We start from the raw sequence: 21,353 nt of genomic DNA on the forward strand, positions 1-21,353 counted from the left end.
CTGCGTGTCATTGATGGCCGCTTGTACGCCTACTCAATGGCGCTCCTTTCCATGATGCACGCTGGGATTTGTAGCCACATTGAAGCCCATTTTTTCCTCCAATGGGTTCCCTCCGCTGTACACACACTTAAGGACACAGTTTTTTTTGGCCCTCCATTGAGCCCGGATGAGACTCTGCCGGCATTCAATCAAGTTTACCACTGCGCTCGTATGAGAGGGGATGTTGCCCCCCTCATGGACACTCTGTTGGTTGCGAGTGGTACGATCCCTCTGCGGCTCTGAACCGCCGCATAATATGTCCCAAAATTTGACCAGAAGCTTGAGGCCGCACAACGTAGCAGGTGAGGCAACAACCTTTTACTTCAAACATGCTGGCAGCTTCCCATCCCCTTTTAATGTCCTTGGCCTGAGGCGTTTCGAAACCGTTGTCGCTTCTCATCAGAGGCCGTGACAACGGAAGGTAGTTTATGGCTGAGACCACGCCTCCCCTGCTTGTCATTGATGGCCACTTGTACGCCTACTCAATGGCGCTCCTTTCCATGATGCACGCTGGGATTTGTAGCCACATTAAAGCCCATTTTTTCCCTCCGATGGGTTCCCTCCGCTGTACACACACTTAAGGACACAGTTTTTTTTTGGCCCTCCATTGAGCCCGGATGAGACTCTGCCGGCATTCAATCAAGTTTACCACTGCGCTCGTATGAGAGGGGATGTTGCCCCCCTCATGGACACTCTGTTGGTTGCTAGTGGTGCGATCCCTCTGCGGCACTGAACCGCCGCATAATATGTCTCAAAATTTGCCCAGAAGCTTGAGGCCGCACAACGTAGCAGGTGAGAAACAACCTTTTATTTCAAACATGCTGGCAGCTTCCCATCCCCTTTTAATGTCCTTGGCCTGAGGCGTTTCAAAGCCGTTGTCGCTTCTCATCAGAGGCCGTGACAACGGAAGGTAGTTTATGGCTGAGACCACGCCTCCCCTGCGTGTTATTGATGGCCGCTTGTACGCCTACTCATGTACATATATATATGGCATGTGAGCAAGGGCTTGCTTAGCCCGAAACGCGTCGTGCACTTTTACCAGCTGAACCTTTGAAATAAAGAAACTGTAACTGATCCAGTGGTCCGTCTCCTGGTTAACGCTTCGCCGGTCCGTGTGGGGGATTGGAAGTGGCGTGGAGGAGTTTAAGTGCATATATATATATATATATATATATATATATATATATATATATGTAGGAAACCGGATCTCAGCTTCTGTTTTTATAAAAAAAACTGCTAAACTTCCAAAAAAAACAGATACAAGACACTACAGTAGTATCGCACCAGACTTCAGGCATTCTATTGCATGAATGCTCATTCTGCAGGGTAAAAATACTTGCAGCTCATGGAAAGTAAAAGTTTGGACCTCCAAATTCATAACAGCAACTTATGGATTTGGAAGGCAAATGACTTTCAATCAATCAATCAAACTGGGGCATTTCATAGTGGGAGGGAGAGATATTACTTGGCAGGATGTTCAAGCTAGATGCAAGGACCGTTGTATGCTTTTCTTTTTTGAGTATCTTCAGATTACTCATCTATCGACAAAATATTGTCTCCTGTCTAGCACAAGCTCATCATCAACAATGGCTGCTTTTTTTCAGAATGGATTTTTAGAGGGGTGGTAAATTGGTACAGACTTTTACGGAGTCAATGCCAGTGCCCCTTAGTAAAATGTTTTCTAGATAAGATTACTCTGGCAATGCAATATACTATTTCCGAGGTTGAGTGGCAGATGATTTTGCAATTTGGCAAAAAGTCCGAAAGGGCTGCGAATTTTAAAGAATGTCCTACTTGTCAAACTGGATGGCATCCTATACTCCTAAAGGGCTCCATAAATATATCCAGAATTTGAGGATAGATGTTTTCGTTGCCAGCAACTGGGAGAGGGAGTCTGGCTACATATTTTTTTTTTACTTTTTACTTGCCCAGTGTTAGCATAGATCTGGGAGAGAAAGTATTTGCCGCTTTTAGGGGGATATTCACAAGGACTCATCTCCGATTTATCCCCACCTTAACACATCAAAAGTGGAGATAAATTTAACACCCCATTCACAAGCTGGTGCAAACTGCAGACATCGCCTGTATTCCCGCGATAACTGCCCCAAAAATCATCTCCACGGTGGACACCACCAACTAACCTTAATGAGATGCAGAGTAGGCATAACCGTGCAAAAACACACGAAAAAAACACAACACCACTTTCACAACAAAATGCAACATCTGCGATGCGTACCACATCCACGCGATAAGCCGCGGTAGCAGCAGGTATTTAACACCTGCCTCCTGCAGGTGTAAAGCCGGACGACTACCTGCAGTATGCAACGGATCCCCGCACACAGCCACACCCGAAGTACAAACAACGCCATAGAGCTACTCATCATGCAGCTCGGAGCCCCAACAGGGCCACAACACCATCGCCCACAGGTTGATGGTCCCAACACAGCGGAGAAACAACATCCCTCCGCAGACAAAGCTGCTGGCTGTGCTGCACCTATTGGCCTCTGGCACCTTCCAACCAACAAACTGCCAGAGTCAGAGGGGTCTCACAGCCAGCCCTATCAAAGTTCATCACACCTCTCCTGGATGCCATCCTCAGCTTCATACCCCAGTACCTTCACTTCCCCCACACTGCGCAGGAACAGCAGGAGACCAAGCAAGGCTTCTACGCCATAGCTGTATTCCCGGCCGTGTTGAGGGCAATAGACTAAACACATGTCCTGCTTGTGCCCCCTGCGGATACAGCACACCACTACCATGACAGAAAGCATACTCATTCCATCAATGTGCAGGCAATAGTGGACCACCGGGGACTCTTCACCAATGTCGTCGCAAACTACCCAGGCAGTGTGCACTATTCCTACATCTTCCGACAGTCCATCATCAACCAGCGTTTCCAGGATGGCACATATGGAACTGGACTGCTCATTGGTAAGTGCCAAATCAACACACCGCACAGCTCAAAGCCACAATCACATGAAGCACAATTGTGGGAATGCACACGTGACCAAACCACATACAACATGGCACTCAACATGCCCACCTACCAGACATGACAACACCACTCCATGGTGATCCTGGCCAACCCCTTCACACAATACAGCCATATCATGGCACCACAGCCACACAACAGCTGAACGTGTGTAGATGCGGAATGCACCCATGTGCGAAGGATCCAAGTGACCCGTGAATGGCAATGTACACAACGAAAAGTGATGCGTGGTTGGGCAGGACAGACACGGGTAGGCAAACCACAGATATGTCCATGAAGACCTCAATTGTAGGTGCCTGGAGAGTAGCGAACAGTGGACGCAACCATGACACACCAGGCCGGGGCTCAGATAGGGGAAATGTCACTCGCTCCCCCCCGTGTGCGTGAGTGTAGTGGGTGGGCCCTGAGTAAGCCAGGGCTACGCAAGGGTGTGGCCAGAAACCCCGTGGCACAGAGCGTGGTTCTCTCCCCGAAAGGCCAATGTCTCTGATAGGGCGGAGCTTTGCAGTCCGTCACGTGGCTGACGCTGTGAGCAGTGGGGCCTGCGACCCTGTGCGCCTGCTGCACCCCAGGACGCTGATACCCAGGCCAGGCCTGCCCGCATCAGCGCCCCGAGGCCGCACTGCTCACCTGCCGACACCGTTGTGTGTCAAAGAGGACCCACCATGAGCCAGGGCAAGATCCACGCCCCCGTCCCGCAAGCTCTGCAGCCTCTGGAGACCATCGCTGGCCCCCACGTTGCTGGCCCACATTACACCTTTCTCATTGACATACTCCATACGTCTGAGCCTGTGGCCTGGGGGTTGTCATCAGCAAAAGACAGGTACTGACTTGGTGTCTGGCATGAGTCTGTGGCACTCATATCCTACATGTTGCAGGCACAGCTGGCATGTGCCCTTCTGTATCATGCCCTGGGGGTACACCTTCCACTGTCCACCAAGTCACTCCACGACACGCTCCTTCAACTTTGACGAGAACCTGCTCTATACTCGTGACCCTACCCCAGTCTCCCGCCGGTCAGGGTCCCGTGGCGGTGGGCCCATGGCTGCCGCAGTGCATCCAGGGCCACTAACCCTATGCGACTCAAGTCATCCCCCCTTGTTGTCCTGCCATTGCTTGTCTGAGTGCCTGATGACTGTTGGATTTGTTGCCAGCACCAGCTACTCCCTGAGGGCTGGCTTACACTCACCCCACACACAGCCAGCACAGGCGTCATTGGATTAGTGGGCCTGCCATCACATCCTGCTGAACCAAGTATTGACTCTTTTCTCCCAGCACTGTCACAGGTGATCAAGGATATGGACTCTGCCCTTGGATGATGACACCCCTCCAAGATCCGAACACACCCGCCCAGAGGCAGTACAATGCGGCCCACATACGCACCAGGGGCATCGTTGAACGCACATTTGGTGTGTTGAAGTCATGTTTCAGGTGCCTGGACGGCACGGGTGGAAAGCTTCTGTACAGCCCGGAGATCGTGTGCAAGATGATCGTTACATGTTGTGTCTTGCACAACATCTGTGTACGCACCAATGCCCCATGGATCCCAGTTCCAGAAGTCCCGGACGATGATGGGGATGATGGGGCAGGTGGCCCACATCCCACTGCAGCTGCGGCAGGAATGGCCCGTAGGAATACTATCATTGACAATTACTTCTCAAGAGCACGTGACATTGTGGCCGTCCCTGGCAATCATGGGACAGTACAAAATGTCAAAAAATACAGCATGTGTGAATAAAACATATTTGCAGTTTACAGGTTATACTAGTACATTGTGATGTCACGGTTCCCTGCTGGGCCAGATGTGATTTGCCATGTGGTGCACGTTTGCGGCACCAGTTGTGTCCTGTGTTCTGTTGTGGAGTTGTTGCTTTTTGTACCGGGATGTTGTCAATGTCGAGGTGCACTCATACTTATGTGCGTATTCTGCACGGTTGGTGATTCGCTCCTGCGGCTCTGATTTGTCTGCCACTGGTCCCTTTCATGTGGTGTACCTGTCAGTTCAGTGCTTCCATGGTGCTGAGATGTTGCAGACTTGGGTAACTTGTGCTCTTTGTCTAGTTGTGACACTTGGGCAACGTTTGTCCACAGATGTGTTGTTGACGTCAAGGATTGTTTGTGCAGATGGTTGTGTCCGAGTGTGACCTGCTGCATTCTGGTTGTGGTCCACACTCAGCCACCTCAGTGTTGTGCAGTGTACATTGTCATGGTGATTGGACAGCAGCCATGCTACTCATCATGTGGTGTCTCTTGCATTGTCAGTATGAATGACGTATATGCCTGTTTGCTGTGTTTTGCACATGTGCATGTGTTGGTTGTGTGCTTGTTGTTGTGTTGTGTGTGTGCCCATTTGGGCACATGGTGTACGTGGGACTGCTTGGTGTTTGTTTGTGATCTGAGGTGTTCCCGTGAGATCAGGGACATGATCCTGAGTCATTGTGGATGTGCAATGTGCACTGCTTAGTTGTGCATGAGTGCCATTGGGCCCATCTGCCCCTGTCCACCCACTCCCTGGTCAGTACAGCCTGTTGATGTGGTGTTGGGTCATATGGACAGTTTCCGGATCCCCAAGTCTTGTCTCCGTCTCCCACCTGGTGACTGTGGCCACCATCTTCTCCATGTCATTCAGCTCCTGGTGTTCTGCTCACCCCCCTCCTCCGGGGTGCATTGATGCTTCCGTGTTGGCAGCGAGTTTCTACTTGGTTTTTGCAATTCACATCAGTCCAGGACCTCTTGTGCTCTTCCATTGGCCTCCACTGCCATGTGACGGCTTTCAGATGGTCCGAAGTGGTGTTCCATCTCTGCTTCTTTGTTGCCAATGACATGTTGGGGGTGACGTACAGTTAGTGGTGGTGTTCTGTCTCATCCGTGGCGGTACTCGGATTTTCATAGCGACTGTGCCCCATCTTCCTCTTCCTCTTTTCATTGGCCTTCCATGGGCCCTGTATTCCTGGGTGTTCCTCCGTGGGGATTGTGGGGTTCATGTTGTCCTCTGCAGTGGGTCAGGGTGCATCCTTGGTACTCCGCAGTTGTTGTCTTTTTTTCAGTAGCATTTTTCATCTGCTGATCTTGTGCTTTTTCACGCATTACGCGTGGAAATTGCGGGCCTCGCGCTGGTTGTCACAGTTTTCTTATCGCGTTTGGGCACATTACGTGTTTTTCCACATTGTGGTTTGTGTTTTTATCTCCGCCGCTGTGATTGTATCGCAGACATTGGCCGCGGTTTCAGCAGACTATCGCATGCTACCACCTTGTTGTGAATTCCACTTTAAAGGCAGGGTTATATTCCCGCGATCGGCTGCGATGTGTAAAGGGGCGTTACCATTTTTTGGTGATGTTTAGCACACGTTCTTGTGAATATGCCCCTTAGCCTTGGCTTACAGAGAAGACTTGAACCAGAGCCTCCTGTAGCGCTTTTTGGCTTGTTAAAGCAGAGACAAAATTTGCCTATGGCTAAAGGGGGATAAACATTCATAGCGATTGCCTCTCCTGTGGCATGATCCTTCATTCTTTAGTGCTGCAGTGCAACTAAAATACCAATGTACATAGAATGGCATATTAAAATTAATTGAGCAAAAACATTTTAAGAGGTCTGTCGTGTCTGGGGTCAATGATGACAGACACTGCGTTGATTATTAAGGAGCTTTATTACACACCTCTTATCTCTGCCCTGTCCCTACACTATCTGCCCTCATCCTGTCCCTACTCCTCCTCTTCCTTCCCTGCCCACCTAACTCCTCCCATCCAACTACTAGACCGTTAACACATAACATCTCCCCCTTTATTAACAAAACAAACGATGGGTGCATTCATATCTCTTCAATGAGTCTCTTTGGTCGCTGGACATTTCGACGCGGCCTTGCGTTCACTTCTTCAGTGTTCACAATAGTCTGGGGTACACCCACTTGACCCAGATCCTCCAGTGCGTCCTGTTCAGGGGTTTCAGGACTGAGTGACGCAGTTGGGTCTAGCAAAGGTCTTGCCGTGTCCCTGGAGCACTTCTTAAAGTGAGACACATTTCTCGTAATTCTCCGGTGGTCAGACTCCGCAGTCAGCATGGTGCCTTTTTGTTGAGTGACCAGTAAGGGTTCATCACGAAAGCGACAGTCAGTTTTCTTCTGTTGGTCTTGTTTAACCAATACGTAGTCCCCTTCCTGTAGAGAGGGTGATCTCGCTCTTCTCTTGGCATCGGCGTATGACTTCATCTTGTCCTTGTTGTGCTTGTCCGTTTCCGTCATCTCTAGATGGTTGTGGGTGGGTGACACGGCTCGCAGAGCTCCATCCCAGGTAGTGATGCGGTTTCTCATGGGGCGACCCAACATCAGCGTGGCGGGACACTTGCCGGTGGTTGAATGGGGGGTTGTTCTGTAAGCTCTGAGGACCTCGTTGAGAGCTATCTGTAGGTCCTTCTTCTCGGCACTGGCCTGCTGGAATGTCTTCTTGATCGTGGCCATGAAGCGTTCAACGGTGCCGTTTGCTTGTGGCCAAAGGGGTGTGACTTTCCTGAGAATGCGCCAAACTCATGCCCATTGAAGGGAGGACCATTGTCAGTCTTTACCTCTCTGGGAACACCCCAGGTTGCAAATAGTTCGTCCAACACCTTAAAGGTACTGGAGGCACCAGTGGAAGGCACGAACTGTGCGAAAGGGAAGCAAGAGTATTCATCGATATTGGCTATCACATACTTGCCAGAAGGTAAGGGTCCATAGAAGTCCACGGCAATTTCTTGCCATACTCCAGCCGGTAAGGTGGTCATTTGCAATGTGGCCGGGGGATCACCTTTGCTTGTCAGCTGGTGACAGTCCTTCAGGGTGGATTCCACCATTTGGTCGAGGAGGGGAAACCACACACGTTCCCTGAGTGCTCGCTTAGTGGACACGACTCCCCTGTGACCTTCATGAGCAAGATCGATAACGCCTTGCCGTAGTGGGCTGGGGATCACAATCCGCTGTCCACGCAGTATGATTCCGTCTGAGGTCACCGACAGTTCCTCGTGTACGTGTCGGAACGCTAGCAGCTCTTGCTTGGTGTCCAGATCATTGTCTTCATCATGAGGGTCATGCCTCCACCTGTTGGTTCGAATCTTGCGGAGTACCTTCTGTAGGACGGCGTCCTGCACAGTGGCGTCTCGGATCGCACCCATGGGAATGGCAGGAGGTAGCGCCTGATCGGCTACAAAATGGATATATTCCTCTGCAATTGAAGGAATAGAATTGGTTGACGCAGGCGGGTGTCGAGACATGTAGTCTGCCGGGTTTTCAGATTTTCCCGGCTTGTGTATGATCGTAAAAGTATACTCCTGGAGCCTCAGGCCCCACCTCTCAATTCTGGGGGGCATTTTAGATCGGGGGTTGCCGTAGATGGTGACTAGCGCCTGGTGATCAGTGATCAGGGTAAAGTGTTTGCCGTAGAGGAAAACATGAAAATGTTCACATGCCCAGACTACTGCAAGACTCTCCTTTTCGGGCTGTGAGTACGCCTTCTCAAGGTAGGACAGGCTGCGGCTGGCATAAGCATCTATACGTCTCTGGTCAGAGTCATTGTCGTATTGTGCCAGAATGGCCCCCAACCCTACGGGGCTAGCATCTATGGTGACTTCAGTCATTCGCCTGGGGTTGAAGTAAGAAAGATTATCGGCGGACTCCACTGCCCGCTTGATCTCTGTGAATGCTTGCTCACACTGGGGAGTCCATTCAAAGGGTTGTCCTTGCTTGGTCAAGGTGCGGAGCGGGTGGCTGATGGTCGCGTAGTCTCGGATATAACGGGCACAATAGCTGGCCATCCCCAGGAAAGATCTTAGATCGCTGACGTCCTGAGGGCACTTGGCGTTGTTCAAGGTTGCCACTTTTTCCGGATCAGGTTTCATTCCCGCTCCCGAGAAGATATGGCCGAAGAATTTTAATGTGGACTGGTGAAATTCGCACTTGTCCTTGTTCAGTGTCAAGTTCGCATCTAGCAGGGCATGGCAGACACGGTTAAGTGCAATGTCGTGCTCACGGGTGTCGGAGCCATATACAAGGATGTCGTCGCTGTAGTTGAGCGTATTGGGGATATGTTGGATGATCTGCTGAATAGCCTCCTGGAAAATCTCGGCGGCCGAAGATACACCGAAACTCAGTCTCTTATACCTAAAGAGTCCTAGATGTGTCGCAAAAGTTGTGATGGGGCGAGACTGGACATCCAGCTCCAGCTGGTGATTGCCCTTGTTTAAGTCCAACTTTGAGAATACCTTGGCTCCGTTTAAGGCTGAGATCATGTCACATAGAAGTGGCCCTGGATGGCGCTCACGTTCTATCGCAGTGTTGGGTACTCGCATGTCAACGCACAGTCTTACTTTGCTGGTGGTGCCCTTTTTTGGCACAACGACCACTGGCGAAACCCACGGGGTCGGGCCATCCGTGCGTTCAATGATGGCAGCGGACAGAAGATCATTGATCTCATCTTCGACGGCCTTTTGAAGATGGAACGGTACACGCCGAGGGTGCTGAGCGACGGGCCTAATCTGTTTGTTGACGTGCAGATGTATCTGGCGGCCCTTCAACTTCCCTAGCCCCAGGAAGAGACGAGGAAAGCGGTTGACGATGTTCTGGTCATCACAGACTTTGAAGAGGATTTCAACAAGACGGAGCCGTTCCGCAGTTGGCAGGCTGAGCAGGAAATCAGCTTCGAGGCCCTTGATGACATGGATGACTGCATCTATGGTAACGTTGTCATGTTCAAGCGTCGTCGGGAATTTGCCCAGACATTGAAGCGGCTTCCTGGACATCCAAGTGAAGACTCGGACGGGTGCATGTGCAAGCGGGGGCTTGGGTCGCATCCTCTCATACTCGGTGACGGGGATGTAGTTCAGCGAGGCTCCGCTGTCCATCACAAATTTGGTGTCATGATTCCCCACTCTTATGTGCAACCGAGGATACTTCTTCAGTTGGTCTGGGTCTGCGATCATGTTCGCATAGTGAGTTGTGTATTTAGAGTATCGAGATGATGATCTGGAGTCCCGGGACGGGGACCTACGCTCCCATCGCGATCTGCGCGATTCTCTGCTGGAGTGAGACGAGCTGGAGGACCCTGTATTTTTATCTTGGACGGCCCTTACATGGTGTTTTCTGGTGTCCGATCGAGACGAACTCCCGGTTCCACTCCGCCTTTCTTTGTTGTATTCGCCGCACATTGCCTCGAAATGGTTCGTCCGACCACATTTTCTGCACCGCTGGCCCATGGCTGGGCAGACATCTACGTGAGGATAATCATATCCACACCTGTAGCACCTTCTCGCTCTCTCTGGTTTCCTCTCTCTCCGACCCGTTTCTCGCCATCTGTGTTCCGAGCGTCTCGAGCGGGATGACGGTCGGGCATTCCATTGTTTGTCCCTCGAGCTTCTTCGACCGCCACCACGGTCTTGAACTCGATGTGCCTGTTCATGACTCACTTTGCGCCCAGATTCAATGGTGGCGGCGTGCTCCTCGGTCTGATCGTAGACGCGAGTCTTTTTCTCGATGTCGTCAAGTCCATGGGGCTTCCTCAGCAGTCGCCTCCTGAGCGATTCCGAGTGGCACCCATCAATAATCTGTGATTTGATGGCGGCGTCTGTCGAAAAGTTGTCGAACTCACAGTGTCTCGACAGTCGCCGCAGGTGTGTGATGAATGTGCTCATTGCCTCGTCTTTCCCTTGACGTGCCTGATGAAATGCGTGACGCTCATAGTCCACGTTCCTTTTATGGAGAAATTTCCTGTTCAGCGCGTCCCGCACTTTATCGTAGGTTCCGGTATCTGCGGGTGGGAGATCTTTGATTATTTTGCTTATTTCGCACCCTGCCAGATTGCGGAGAGCGATCAATTTGTCCTTATCAACAGTCACTTTGGATCCCTCGATGTAATCCTCGAAGTCTTCGAGCCATTCCTGCCACTTGGGGCCCATGCTTCCACCTGTCATTAGGGTGACTGGCTCTGGAGCCCTCAAATGCGACCCTTCGATGTCGATGATGGGCTTGGCTTCGTCTCGTCGCGGCGATGTCGACATCGTGGCACCGCAAAATCCTGCCTTGGTGACTTCCGATTGACTTGGTGCTGCTTGACGTCAGGCGACTGCGCAATGTAGTTCAGAATGTCTATTGTGCTTTGGCTTAACTCGTGCTTGTTTGCTTGTTGCTGTGCTGTTCTGTGGCTTGTTTTCTCACTTTTATATATATTTTTTTGTTATTCTGCTGTTTGTGACTTTGCCTGACCTTAAGATGGCTGCCCCACACTGACCGTGGAGTCTGTCCCCGCAGCTGCCTGACTCCAAGATGGCTGCCGTCACTGACTGCACACAAGGTTTACTTCTCGGTTCATTCGGCTTCAATCCGCACATTGGGACTCACCGGACGCTGGCTGCAGGGGTGAACAAAGTTTCTTGGTGCCCACACTCAGGGCCTCGACTGCTGGGCTCAGGTAAGGTCGGGCGGGCCCCCCGCCTCGCTTCCCGCAGTTTTGCGCACTCGATTGACGCTGCCGTGCTAAATCTCACGCATCCGGCGTGAGGAGCGATTTCGGCGCCAACCGTCAACTGATTCCTGGCTCCTCAAGCGTGTCAGCGCTTACTTCCTTGGCCCTTCTGGACTCCCACACAGCAACCAGGCTGGGAGTGGGGACACCGGCTGCTGGCCCTTCGCTTTGGGCGGCAGCGCTAGCTTCGACAGCAGCGCTCCTCTTCTGAGCGCTACATGGGACAGGGCGCCTCGTCAGGGTTCTGCTACCGGTGGGGAATGTCGCATCCCACCCTTGTCGCCAGTTGTCGTGTCTGGGGTCAATGATGACAGACACTGCGTTGATTATTAAGGAGCTTTATTACACACCTCTTATCTCTGCCCTGTCCCTACACTATCTGCCCTCATCCTGTCCCTACTCCTCCTCTTCCTTCCCTGCCCACCTAACTCCTCCCATCCAACTACTAGACCGTTAACACATAACAAGGTCTATGCTAAAAAGGGTTGGTGCAACTAAAAGTATGACCGCTGTTGAGAAATATATGAATAAAGTAGAAAGTCTACAAATGTAAAGACGGAGTAAACTATAAAAAGGTTTATCGGGCCCACGGAATGGGGATATTTTATGTTAAATTGTTTAGGCATAATTGCACTTTATATTATGAGTTGTTGGCTGCTAGGCGGGGAGGAACATGAATTAATGCACTTTATTAATGTCTACAATAATCTTTCTGGGAGAAGAGAAGGAAGGAAAGGAGAAGGTACAAAAAAACTAAGTATGCTTGTCTTACGGATTATTTTACTTTATGGGAGTTAATATACTGCACTTTATCAATAGCACCTTGTCTAGCTCAGATGCATTTACTGATGTTTAAAAATGTACGTTCGATTAATGTGAATTAGTGTTTTAGTATTTATCTATAATAGAGTTTTTGTTGTGTTTTTTGACAGAATTCTGGCATAATGCACTTTATCTAAGTGTGAAATCGCAGAGTGGATCGATGTGGTATATTACTTGATCCATATTTTGTTTAAGATACCTTTGGAATATTGCCCCCGCACACTGCACTTTTCCCGTGGCTAAGAAATACCAGGTAATATAATATCGAAGCAATAATGAATCCCAATGTTTCAAACGATTGTGTTTATGGTTGAAGAAAATATTAGAAATATATTTCTTTTCATATATGATGTAATGGATCACCTTATGCTTCTACTCAATAATAAAAATATTTAAAAAATAAAAACACCATGAGGAAGAGGGACCAACATGACTAGTAGCCTTTGGTGAGCAGGTAATCGGTCTGAGCGAATGCAATGTGGATACGAGTAGGACCATGCACAAATATTTGGTAGCGCACAAAAACGAAAGTGTGCCAAGCAAGCCATTGGTTATTCAGAAGCATTAGTAAGCAGAGAGTGAGTTCTTGGTTGCTTTACGGAGTAGGAAAGGGTAAAGTGGGTTCTTGGTTCTGCTGGAGCATTAGTGTCGACTGTGCTTTTACTTATTTAAAAGTTCACCAAGTGCCCAGCGAGTTCCTAATTGTGCTGAATTGTGAATGATCACAGTACCAGGTCTTGGTTCTGTAGAAGTGTTAGTAAAGGCTGTATGCTTTCATAGAGTGACTTCTTGGTTATGGTGAAGCGTAAGAGCAGAGTGTGTTCTTGGTTCTGCGGAAGTGTTAGTAAAGGCTGTATGCTTTCGCAGAGTGACTACTTGGTTATGGTGAAGTGTAAGGGGGAACGTCGTTTACGACGCAACTTTTAGCACGCAGTGCTATTACAACGCAGTTTTTAAATCGCATTCTATTACTACGCATGACTCTGGGGGCGCTCTAGGATAGGGAATACTTTTAATTTACTATCCAACACCTTCCCTAGTGTCAACGGAGACTGGTGTTGGAATAGTAAATTAAAATATTCACTATCCAACACCCCTTTTAGTTATGCGTTGTAAAAGAATGCGTTATAAAAACCGCGTTGTTACAGCATGCGTGCTAAAAGCATGCGTTGTAACAACGTACATCCAGTGTAAGAGCAGAGTGTGTTCTTGGTTCTGCTGAAGTGTTAGTAAAGGCTGTATGCTTACGCAGAGTGACTTCTTGGTTATGGTGAAGTGTAAGAGCAGAGTGTGTTCTTGGTTCTGCGGAAGTGTTAGTAAAGGCTGTATGCTTTCACAGAGTGACTTCTTGGTTATGGTGAAGCGTAAGAGCAGAGTGTGTTCTTGGTTCTGCGGAAGTGTTAGTAAAGGCTGTATGCTTTCGCAGAGTGACTTCTTGGTTATGGTGAAGTGTAAGAGCAGAGTGTGTTCTTGGTTCTGCGGAAGTGTTAGTAAAGGCTGTATGCTTTCACAGAGTGACTTCTTGGTTATGGTGAAGCGTAAGAGCAGAGTGTGTTCTTGGTTCTGCGGAAGTGTTAGTAAAGGCTGTATGCTTTCACAGAGTGACTTCTTGGTTATGGTGAAGCGTAAGAGCAGAGTGTGTTCTTGGTTCTGCGGAAGTGTTAGTAAAGGCTGTATGCTTTCGCAGAGTGACTTCTTGGTTATGGTGAAGCGTAAGAGCAGAGTGTGTTCTTGGTTCCACAGAAGTGTTAGTAAAGGCTGTATGCTTTCGCAGAGTGACTTCTTGGTTATAGTGAAGCGTAAGAGCAGAGTGTGTTCTTGGTTCTGCTGAAGTGTTAGTAAACGGAGAAGGAGTTCTTGGTTGCACTGAAATGTGAGTAATCAGAGCGAGTTCTTGGTTATGTAGCTGCAATAGCACAGAGTATGTTTTTGCTTACCACTAATTGCAGAGAGAATTACTGGTTCTGCTGAAGCCTCGGTGAATGCATAGCAAGTTCTTAGGTTTTTCGAAGGGTGAGTTTGAGCTGAGTGAGTTCTTTTTTCTGGATAAGCACGAGAAAGAGCAGAGCAAGGTATTGGTTCTCCATTAGCATGAGTAAATGTAGAGCGAGTTCTTGTTTATAAAACTACTACTATGCAAAGAGTTCGTTTTTGGTTCTGCAGAAGCACGTGTAAATATAGAGTTAGTTCTTGGTTCTGTCGTAGCATGAGTAAGTTCAAAGCAAGTTCTTAGTTGTGCAGCTGCATGGGTGAGCACTGAGCAAGTTCTTGGTTGTTCAGAAGCTTTAGAAGCGTACAGTGACTCCTTTAATCTGCAGAGTTAATGAGGTGTGAGTTCTTGGTTGCACTGAAGCGTGAGTAAGCACAGGGTGAGTTCTTGGTTTCCTAGAGGTGTGACTAAGCTCAGAGTAAGTTCTTTGTTTCACAGACGTATGAGTAAGCAAAAAGACTGAGTTCTTGGTTGTGTTGCAGCGTAACTGAAGAGTGAGTTCTTGGTTCTATTGAAGTGTTAGTGAAAATAGTGCGAGCTCTTGGTTGAGATGAAGTGTGTCTAAGCTCAGAGCCAGCTCTTGGTTCTGTAGATGCATGAGTGGAGAGTGAAATTTTTGCTTACTGCTAGGTGTAGTAGAGCAAGTTCCTAAATCTGTTGAGTGAATGCATTTCAAGTGCTTAGGTTTGTTGAGGTGTGAGTAAGCGAAGTTCTTAGTTCTGTAGAAGCATGGGAATGCACAGAGCAAGTTCTTCGGTCTGCATAAGCATGAATCGATGCAGAGTGAGTTCTTGTTTATAAAAATACCTTTAGGCACAGATTGAGCTCTTGGTTCTGCAGTAGCATGCGTAAGTTCAGACCACATTCTTAGTTCTGTTGAAGCATGGTTAAGTGCAGTGCGAGTTCTTGGTTGCCACGAGGTGGAACCAACCACAGAGTGAGTTCTTGGTTTTGCAGAAGTATGAGTAAATGAAGGGAGTGAGGTATTGGTCCTGCTGAAGTGTAATGCAGTAACATCTGCATTCATCCTTCTCATTCTTAGGTGTTATGGTCTTAACCTTAGAGGGGTGATCAAATCCATGTCAATCGTTTTCCCGCAAGGAGCTTAGGGCTTGGTACCTGTTTGAAATGGGCAATGATATCTCCCTTCAAAGTATACCTTAAGGGGTAGTGCTCCACGCCAGTCATATCCCTTTGTTCTGAGTGGTTTTGGATTCTCTGGGTCTGCTGTATAAAGGTACCCGTAGTGCCCATAGTGGCATATATGGCCTCCGTTCCTCTGTAGTTGTGCCCTACAGTAATAATATCCTTGATAACCCCACAATAATTTCTACTTGCCACATTATTTGCTACCACGTTATTTGTTACCACATCTGGGGATGATATTACCTGTGGCAATATCTTGTTTGGGTCCCCACTCGTTGTTTCACCACCCCATCCCAATGCTGCTAGTAGCATTCCTATAGGAGGTACTAATCTTACCCATTTCACAAATTAAATTATCAAGTTTTTCGCGGATCGGATTTAGCAGGTCATCTATCTTTATTACTTTAGAGGCTACTATGTGGGCCAATTGCGTGTTCAGAGGGGTGTCTAAGTCAGTTGTGCTCCCACATGCTGTTTCTATGGACCTCTGATTAGATCTTTTCTGGCCTTTTGAGCCACCAATCGCTACTTGGGCTTTCTTACACCCTTGTTTCCTCTTCAGTGTGGGGGTCCATCAGGTATAGATAGGGAATCAGATTGTGCATTAAGTTCTAGTTCTGGTGTATTTTGAGGGGCCCGGCTCCAGTGCCCTTAGAGTAATGTACCCCCTCCAATTGTACGTTCTCTAATGTTACTGCCTCATTGTGGTCACTATCTATACCGCCCGCTACCGCTCCTAACCCTAGTGAGAGGCAACCTTTTGTCTTGTCTATTTCTTCAGTGATGATGCTAACTGCTCGTACTAGAAGCGAGTCAATAGTTGTGCTTGAGGTCTGGACAGCTAGGGGGGGGGGAGTGCTGTTGCCTTTCGCTTAATCATTCTACCTGCTAAGGCGTGCTATACCAGAAAAATTATCTAATGCATTATAAAATATTACACTATCATGGGAGGGTAGTAATCGTTTAGGTACACAATTTACTAAAAAAGCTGGAACAATAAACAAGATTCTTAAAGCGTCAATATAAGTTAATGCCTGCTAAAGGTGGAATAGATGTTCGTCTGGAGTGGGTTATAATACAACAGTACCTTTAGAGCATTTCTTACTGGAATGGGGAAATGAGGGATGGCCCAACAGAGCCTCTTTTCTTTCGTAGACGGGAACTGGAGGAGACTGAGTGTGCTTTTGAGGCTTTCGAGAAGGAATGCCCCTCATTGCTAAGAGTGACCCACCTCAGTACAATCCATCAAATATCAGGCAGCAGCAGTAACAATATGGTCTTTAGGGTCTGATGGTCCAGAAGTAAGGGGTGTGAGCCATCAAAGCATCTTCCGGCCTCTGACGGGCGTAGACGAGCCTGTCCTTGCCCAGGCTTTGCCCTGGCACGCATCCCTCACTGCGGGAGTGCAGGGAAGGCTGCACTCTGGTGTAATGCTGGGGGCCGAGTCCCACCCCAGCTGCAAGCCACAGGAGTCTGGTGCAAATTGGGGCCTCGAACAACCCTTCAAATAAATCCTGCGCTGCGGGAGTGCACTTAAGGCTAAAAGACGTCGGGAGGGCTGGCTCCCTTTCCCGCACCTCTGGTGGAATGCTGGGGGACCGAGTCCCCCCCCAGTTGGAAGCCACAGGACTCTGGTGCAAATTGGGCCTGTTACGGCCCTTCAAACCAATCCCATTTAATTTAGTTTCTTCATGCATTGCAGCAGATCAGACTCTACAGCACCCCACACTGTCCTGGTACTGCAAGCAGGGATACCTTCCTTTGAGGAAATCTGCTCTTGCACTATCATGACAAGCCCTCGGTGCCTGGGCTCATGGTCCTAATTCCGGGGCTCAAAGGATTTTCTCTGGAGACGGTTGTTCAATTTGCAGAATTAAAGGGACACACCTTTTTTAGTAATCAACAAACATGAGGATTAGGAAAGTATGGATCAGGAAAGTAATAAAAACACAAATCAAGAAAGCACAATTACTTATTTGGGAACGGGTAAATATGATGTCAACAAATACTGTGATATGTGCAGGCCCAACTACGGAAAAACCAATAAACGCAATGCCAACGTATGCCATCACCTGAGCCCGCACAACCATGCTGATACCAACAGTAACTATGTCAATATATGCCATAAACCATGTACAAATGACTATGCTGTTGCCAGTAAAAGCAATGTCAATGTATGTCATGCTGTAGGAATGCATAACTATGTAAATGTCAGTAAAAACTATATCACACTATGACAACTGTACACAGAATGTTGAGTTTGCCGAAAAACATTACACCAGTGACTGCCATGTTATTCTCAGGAGTTCCAGTGAACTTGCATCGTTGCTGTCGGATTTACCCAAGGTGACCTCCCCATCAACCCTGAGTCAGAGATACGTGGTCAGACAGGCCCGTCAACCCACACCACGCCTAGCGAATGATAGATCACAGGTGGGGTCTCTCTTAACCAAAAGACATACGCACACCCATAGAAAACCCTGATCGATCCCACAGATAGATAGTTGCACCACAAACAGGTCAGTGGAAATTGTCCCCAATAAAACACATTTAGCCAAAGGCTCACGTCTCCCCAAAATACCACAAAGCTAGATACCACATGTAGATAGGAACACTCAGCCAATCAGGACACAACATGCATATCATATGTAGTGATCATGCGCTGTTCATGCAGGACATCTGGACTCATATGCACTGGCCCACATTTGCTCTCCCCTAAATCGAGATCCTTATCAGATGGCCAAACTTGTTAATTTAGGACTGAGATGCTTTTTAGAAATGCAGAAACAACTCTATAATGACGTTATTGTACCTCACAGATGTATACAATCACAGCCAAAATTTCATACACCGGGAGACTTTCCTCAGACGCATTCTGTCAAGACTCTCCTGGCCGCTGCGTTTAATTAAACCAACTTGTTCCTGTTTTGCCAAATGCCTCATCTTTTTATTTCTTTAAGGTAAATTCATATCAGAGCAGCACTTACTTTTCACTTAGAAGGTTGTGCGGCTTCAAATGTTACAACTCTCAAAACAAAAGTGACCATGAGTGTGTCCCTCGTGGTGATATAATTTATAACTGGGGAGGAGCTATGGGCTGTTGAGTCCCTGGCAGGCATCAGACTGAAGATGTAATAATAACAACATAATATCTTGTTATTTACGGGGTGCTGGCTAAGCACTCTGTGGAGCTGTAATGACACAGCTTTGAGGCCCTGCCCCCACCCGGGCGCGTCGCTTCAAGGAGGGTGTTTGGGATGTTACACACCCCTAATTAATGTATCTTCTGTCTTCTGGCAAATAGTTGGGTACTGGTGCTTTCAGTCGGGTATGGTGAGGTGGCAATTGGATTTCACCAAGAGGTTTTACATAAAAACAGACAAAATGTCCACACTCTCTCCCTGTCTACTTTGAAAGTCTTCAAAAATGTTGGCTATTTATAAAAATATTGAGTTGTCTCCCACTTTCTTACCCTGCCAATTCACATTCTTCTCCCTTTTCACTGCTTTTTTGGCCCCTCTCATTCGCCCTGCTTGTCATATTTGTTGGAAACTCTGAAGCTCACACCCCTCAGTCTTAATGACCAAGCTACGCCCATGTCCCTTTTACCAAGACCCTACAAAATGACACAGCTACAGCAGCTGTGTCATCATGCTTATTTTTTAAATATACTGATCTGAGATGCATTGTAGAGTTAAAAACAAATGTAACATTTTAACTGGAAAACTTGGTTATGGGAGGGCCTGAAGCAATGCGCAGGGCGGTGAGAAGTACATAGATGAAGTGATTGGAAGTCGGTGGTAGCAGGGAATCACACAGGTGACAGACAGCAATACAGGCCCGGGAGACAGACACACATGGGTGAACTAATGTGGAGCTCGGGCTTAGAGAGCGGGTGTGTATATAGGCACATGGTGCTTGAGTGGACAAAAAACGCTAGGTGGTAAGTAGAATACAAGGGAGTCAGATGGATTGCTTCCCTAAAAAGATAAGAATGAAACTGCAAGCGCTTTGGAGGGAGCAGCAGGCAGGGAGAGTGGAAGGGGGGAAGAAATAGCACCATCACATTGGGAGCAGCAGACGTGCCCTATTTACTTTAATCAATCTGTGCTTGGTCCCTGCTCCACAGAAATGACAGGAAGTGATGCAGGGCACAAGTCCTAAAAAAAGAAGTGGGGGGACGCTGTCACCGGAAGTGATGTCACAACAGGAAGTGACGTCATGAAAGGTGGCTTGCACCATCGGGCTCATTGCCTCACCTCACTCACCCCTTAGATGCGATTGCATCTGAGAAGTCAGCGCATGAGCAGCGTACTGTGTGCTCCGAGCTCCTCGTTCCAGAGAGGCCAAGGAGTGAAGTCCAGCTGTTTGGCAGGGGGGGTGGCGTCCACCCAGTAAAATTTTGGGGGACGCCGTCCACCCGCGTGATACCCCGACTTCGAGCCCTGAAGTGATGTCTCGCTTCCACGTCCAAATAAGGAGCGCGTAAAGAAGACTAATGCTGAGGCTCACAAATGGTACACATGCTTGGGCTCCAAACCCTTTTCTGTATACAACAGTGTCTACAACAAAACGCATGCGCTAGCGCAAGCACTATCAGGCTTGACCCTAAAAAGTGAGAATTGGTGGCCGCTTCTTAACATGAATTACAATCACAGCCTGGAATACTTTACCAGCAGCGCTATGAGCTCACCATGACCTCATCATCAGAACTCAGATGCCAGACTACTCTTGCATATCAAACTGCAAGACCGCATCCCCCTTGCCTTGAAAGCCCTGCATTGGTTACCAGTTGCCAGAAGATCCACGTTCAAGCCGCTTTGTATCACCCACAAAACGATACATGGAATGGGACCGCTCTTCATCAGAAATAAAATCACCAAACACCTCACTCCTTTTGAAATTGTCTTTAAATCAAGCACTGAAGTAGTGGGATCTGAACTACTCACTTGTCTATAAGGTGGCCACAGAAAAAGAAGATCCAGTAAAGTATATTCAATCTTTTTTCTGAATTTCGTGACAGCTTGCCACCATGTGCCTTTTAAGTTGACATACTGGATGCTGAGCAACAGTATAACCAACAAGTATAATCATCTGGATTAAAAAAGCATAAGTAGGTGTGAGGAGGTGTTAATAAATGCTAAGAAAATATAAGATTGTGTACACAAATGAAAATACATATTCAAGCACAAACACAAATCCTCTCTTAGATCTACCCGTACACGGATCTCCCTATTCCAACACACAGCAATATAAACCTGTATCAACAGCCGGCAAAATTAAATAGTATAGAAAACACAGTAATTAAATCATGCCAACTTACACTTAGACACATAAATATGCTAACCACACACACATTATTTACTTAGATGCACACATCTAACAAATGTCCACAAACACAAAACACATACACAAATACCAAGATCAACGTGAAGTCACACACAAACTCTACCCATAGTTAAATGTCCAGTCGTCAACCGACAAAACAAAATCGGCAAACACAAAGTCTATCCACTAAAAGATTGGCACCCTTTGAGAGTTGCATTGTATGCTGCTCATGCAGAGATGAAAGCATGTACACACCAGTACACACCCATGGGCCAGTTCACACGCTTTTTTTTCAAAAAGAGGGAGGAAGGAGAAGTGATCACTTGATCAACGGACACCGTTTACCACTCAGGTGAATGGAAGGTCCAGTCACAGCGCGTGCCCGTTTCAATGATTACAACAAGGAGGGGTTGCTGGACTGTTCCTATGCGTGACTAAGGGAAGAACTAACTGGCGTGACCAAAGGTGTAAGTTTAACACCCTAGGGCATCCATTTTGTTGGATGGATTTGCCTCACACACCCAGAAGGGTGTCATGCTTCATCATCGGCGG

The 21,353-nt window shown here is 48.0% G+C and overlaps 1 long non-coding RNA gene across 1 annotated transcript in view; it reads left to right on the forward strand.

Annotated features, from left to right (window-relative positions):
* LOC144826275 (uncharacterized) overlaps positions 1-21,353 on the forward strand; it is a 359,567-nt gene that overhangs the window by 246,999 nt on the left and 91,215 nt on the right. The window contains exon 3 of the long non-coding RNA XR_013609753.1: positions 12,448-12,590. This is a non-coding gene — a long non-coding RNA (uncharacterized LOC144826275). The remainder of the gene's footprint in view (positions 1-12,447; positions 12,591-21,353) is intronic.

Source organism: Lissotriton helveticus, chromosome 3_2 (genome assembly GCF_964261635.1).
Source record: "Lissotriton helveticus chromosome 3_2, aLisHel1.1, whole genome shotgun sequence".
In the NCBI taxonomy this organism is placed as follows: domain Eukaryota; kingdom Metazoa; phylum Chordata; class Amphibia; order Caudata; family Salamandridae; genus Lissotriton; species Lissotriton helveticus.